The sequence below is a fragment of the Dama dama genome, chromosome 1 (assembly GCF_033118175.1).
Source record: "Dama dama isolate Ldn47 chromosome 1, ASM3311817v1, whole genome shotgun sequence".
Taxonomy (NCBI): Eukaryota; Metazoa; Chordata; class Mammalia; order Artiodactyla; family Cervidae; genus Dama; species Dama dama.
In genome coordinates this window covers 22,596,160-22,602,159 of record NC_083681.1, presented here as the reverse complement: position 1 = coordinate 22,602,159, position 6,000 = coordinate 22,596,160, and positions in this window count along the sequence as shown.

Here is a 6,000-nt window from a genome sequence, read left to right as displayed (position 1 = left end):
TTACTGAGCAGGTACATGGCAGGATTAGGAATCAAAGTTTCATAAAGCCCTTACTCTTAACTATCATAGTTATCTTCCTGATCTTTTATAGCAGATGCTTTCAAACTTTTTAGACTTTAACCCACAACTAAGAAATTCATCTTACACGTTCACATACTATAACAGTATTTATATGTTTATAGAATAAATTTTCATGGAACAATGTACACCTATGTGTGTCAGATGTTCTGAAATTTTCTGTTCCACCTTTTCCATCTCATATTATTTAGAAAAAAATCTATGCTGATTGGGAGTCACCGAGATAATTTAATGATCCGCTGATGAGTTGTGACTAAAACTGGGAAATATTGGCTGTGAGACGTGTAGACACACTTGTCAGAGCGTGCTCAGATAGCGCAGCTGTTGTGTGTGGACCGTGTGTGCGCTGTCTCCTGTGCTGTTGGCGCGTGTGGGGAGGCTGGGGCAGTGCAGATACTGCCTGGAGAGTGGTCTGTAAACACTGGGGTGATGGGAACCCCGAGAAGAGGCTGCCTGGAGGGGAGGAGGAGCTGCTGATTAGGCTAATGACAGCTTGTGTGCCTCGGACTGGGAACTCTTCTTTCTTGCTGGGGGCATGTACTGTGCTTAGTCATTCTTTCGTCTCCAACTGTGTGTGACCCCATGGACTGTAGCCCTCCAGGCTCCTCCGTCCATGGGGATTCTCCAGACGAGAATACTGGAGTGGGTTGCCATGCGCTCCTCCAGGGGATCTTCCCAACCCAGGGATCAAACTCACGTGTCCCACACTGCAGGTGGATTCTTCACCATCCGAGCCACCAGGGAAGCCCAAGAATACTGGAGTGGGTAGCCTATCCCTTCTCCAGGGGAACTTACTGACCCAGGAATCGAACCAGGGTCTCCTGCATTGTAGGTGGATTTTTTACCCACTGAGCTACCCTCATGGTTGCCTACTAAGTGTCTGCCCTGAGGTCCTGATCATCCCTTTGGAGTTTTTAGTAAAAGACTGAAAAATAAAATGTTGTGGACTTTAACAGGTTCTCTTGCCTCAAAATGTAACACAGGGTCCTGAGGTTTGGATGTTTAAAGGGATCTCTGAGGGACTGAGACAGACTTGGAGTGTTTTTCAAACATCCCTGCTGGTGGTCGTCTGGCCAAGGCTCCCTCTACCCTTGGGTTCAGCTGTAGGCTTGTAGATGAGTCTTGAGGAAATGGGAGCTCACTGCACGTCAGGCAGCCTGTTCCACTGCTTTAAATGTAATGATTGCTGGCTGAGCCAAAATCCAATGTGTTGTGTTAGTTGAACACCATCTACATGCTTGGCCTGGTATCAAGCACCAGGAATACAAAGACACATAGTCCTGCTTTCTGCCATCAACTGCTTGGTGAGTAACGTGGATTACCTGTTCTCCCACTTCCACATTGCTGCTCCTTCATTATGCGTCTGTCCAGTACATTCATTGGTTCATTCATTCATTCAATGAGTGTATAATAATGACCTGCTTTGACTAGGCCCAGAGCTAAGCCTGAAGAAATTATCACACTTCCTTCCACTCCTACTGTAAACCTTTCTTTTTGAGGTTCACCATCCATAGCTTCTCTAAGTCTTCATGTATTACAGTATTTCAGATCTCTGAGCCACTGATCTTAGAAACTCTTAATTGTTCCTTGACTGTCTTGAAGTCCTGTAACACCAGAATAATGGGAATAGAATACATTTCTTTTTAAAGTTTTAAGCTGAATATTTTAACTGAAAAGTTTTGGCAGGCTTTTGTATGCAAATGACACTGCAAAGCATTATATTTTTCCCCCAAAGTAGGAGATTTTATTAAATTACACACATTTGACACATGGATATGGAAAGACTTTCAGTATAAGAAAAAGAAGGAGTTTATTCCCTCTAAATTTGACTATGGCTATAAATTCTCTTTATTAATGCAAAGTTCTTTTGTCATTCTTACTGAGGAACACTGTTACCAAACCTTGTGGGTAATATCAAGTTCCAAAAATATGGAGGAAACAGGTAGTTACTGGGATCAGTGTGAATGCTTGGTCCATATGAAAATGACCAGGAAAACTATTATACAAAGGTTATTTAATGATTTGTAGTAAGTCAAACTCTTTCCATACAACAGATTCAAAGTTTTTACTTTAAGAGACTTCCATGGGGAATGAGCATTTGATAGTTTATCATTTAGGAAGATACCATCAGATTCTTCCTGAAAAGTTCATCTTTTACTTAAAACATTTTTACTATGCAACATTTAAGACATACAAAAGCATTAAGATTACCATGATAAAAGCCCATGAATATATTATCAAGGTTAAGAAATATTATCAAGGCTAAGAAATAAGTAATCACTCATTCATGTTTAATTTTTTGAATTTTTCCACCTAAGATATTTGGTTAAGAAAGAAGGCTATTGATTTTCCTGATGTGAAGAGCTAATTCTTAGATACTATTTGTTCTATCCACATTTTTTCCTTTCAGAACTTGGACATTTTTTACCTATTTTCCTTTTGGCTTGTAATATACTGACAATTGCATATTGCAAACCCACATATCTTATTTATCAGAAATTATGAATAAAGGACACTTTAATATCAAATATCAAATAAGTCATGGTCTCATCATTTACAAATAAGTATAAAAGATTTTATTATTTATTTAATGTGATCTTTAGGGATTCTAATTCTTAATCTATTTATCATATTTGTTTTAGTCACACCAGATATAATACCAAATACTGAGTAACTTTTATTTCTAAGAATTCTTAGTAATATTTACAGTCTACATAGATCCTAAATGAATTCATAAAACATTTTCTGTGCTACTTCAAAGGTTCAGTAATTTTCCTTGTTAAAGACATTTAAAAATACAAAATCAATCATCTTAAATATATTACCAGTAAAACTTAATATCCAGTACTGCTTGAGTTTGCAAAGAGTATGACTAAGTCAAACACTAAACCTAGTGAGGATTTTTCTCATATATCAGAACTGTCATCCACAGTGTTGGGATCTAAGTTGTTATTCATCTTTGTGGTATCATTTTTGCTCAATTTAACAAAGACTAACGGAACACCTACAACCTGCTGGACACTAAGCCAGCTTCTGAGGACATAGAATTGAAACAACCAGGAGTCTTTTCCTTGATGAGTCTAGTTAGAAAAGCCTCTTTAGCCAGAGGGTACAATTTTGCACTTAACCCCTCAAGAGTCAGCATTTATCGAGTATGGTATATAAGATGAACAGTGTGATATTGTTTTCAACAGAAGGGCTACCCGATAAAGAACTTAATGACAGAATGTAAAGAATGAGTATAGGGCCTTCCCTGGTGGTCCAATGGTTAAGAATTCTGTGTCTGGGACATGTGTTTCATCCCTGGCCAGGGAACGAAGATCCCACATGCTGCTGGGCAGCTGAGCCAGGGTGCCTCAACTACTGCGCCCGCATGCCTAGAGCCAGGCTCCGCAGCTAGAGAAGCCACTGCAATGGGAAGCCCGTGCAATGCAACTAGAGTAGCCCCACTTGCTGCACCTAGGGAAAGCCCACATGCAGCTAGGAAGGCTCAATGGAGCCAAAATAAAATGCATGAGTAAATAAAAATTTTTTAAAAGGGTATAATTTTAGTATTTATTTTTTGTAGAATGACTGTAATGTAATGTGACTTAAGCCTTGGACACCAATTGTTATTTCAATTCTTTAAATATAACTGATGTTTTATTTTTATGAATGTATTCTTTAGATTTACATAGTGAAAATGGATCACAGAGATACTACTAATACCTTTATACACACACACAGACACAGACACACACACACACAGACACACACAGACACACACACAGACAGACACACAGACACACACACACAGACACACACATATATATATACACACACATATGTATATACACACACAGACACACACACACAGACACACACACACAGACACACACAGACACACACACATATGTATATACACACAGACACACAGACACAGACATACACATATATATACACACACACATATATACATACACACACATATATATACACACACACACACATACACACACACAGACATACACACACGCATATATACATACACAGACACTCAGACACAGACACATACACACAGACACACACACATATATATATATATATACACACACATATGTATATACACACACAGACACACACACACAGACACACACACAGACACACACAGACACACACACATATGTATATACACACACAGACACACAGACACAGACATACACATATATATACACACACACATATATACATACACACACATATATATACACACACACACACATACACACACACAGACATACACACACGCATATATACATACACAGACACTCAGACACAGACACATACACACAGACACACACATATATATACACACATACACACATGTATATACACACAGACACATACACACACACAGACACACACATATATATACACACATACACACATGTATATACACACAGACATACACACAGACACACACATATGTATATACACACACAGACACAACACACACACAGACACAGACACACACACATATATATACACACACACATATATACATACACACACACATATATACACACACACACATACATACACACACACACATATACATACACAGACACACACAGACACATACACACAGACACACACACACATGTATATACACACAGACACATACACACACAGACACACACATATATATACACACATACACACATGTATATACACACAGACACAGACCCACACATACACAGACACAGACACACAGACACACACAGACACAGACACACACATACATACAAACACACACAGACACACACACATATATACGTACACATATATGTATATACACACAGACAGACACACACAAACACACACACACATGCACACACACACAGACATAGACACACAGACACACACAGACACATACACACATACCCATACACACAGACACACAGACACACACAGACACACACACATATATACACACATATACTTACACAGACACACACACACATATATACCCACACACATGCATACACACAGAGACACACACAGACATACACACACAGACACACATAGACACATACATACACAGACACACACACATATACACACACAGACACACATACACACATATACACACACACATATATATACATACACACAGAGACACACACACACACATGTATGCATGCAAATACTTATTTCACTATTGAGGTTAGCAACTCTTCTCCCTCTGTGGGGTTCTCTGTGCCGTACTCTAGTACTGAAATCTGCCCCCGTCCACCATCGTGCCATCACATTGCATTAAATAGTAACTGAGCTGTAGCGAGTCATAATGCTCGTTTACAAGCCGTTATTAAATAAATGAGATAAAGCTATGGTTTTCTTCTCTCATTCTTTGGGGTTTGTATAATATTATAAGAGAAATGCAAACACTTTCAACTACATAACTATAATACCTGTATTTAGTGATTTATAGGCAATTGCCTGTATTTTAGTTTTCGCATGGGCAAATTTTGCTTTCCATTTTTTGCAGACATTATCCTCTAGGGAGATTTCCTAGCTTGAACTTGATATCACCATCTCTGCTTGCTTACTTTGTTTATTTTAAACTTGCTATGGGCGTATAATTTACTTACATTGTTGTGTTAGATTCAGGCGTACAGCAGAGTGAATCAGTTATACACATACATATATGCACTCTTTTTTAGATGATTTTCCCAACAGGTCATTACAGAGTATGGAGCAGTTTCCTGTGCTCTACAGAAAGTTCCTACTAGTTATTTATTTTATGCATAGTAAGGTGTATATGTCAATCCCTCTCCCACTAATCTTCTGCTTATTTCACATCTTAAGGGACCTAAAAGGGATGGTGTTTTGAACCTGAGCTTTTAAATTTTCTCTCACTTCCCCAGGAAAGCTGTGAGTTTG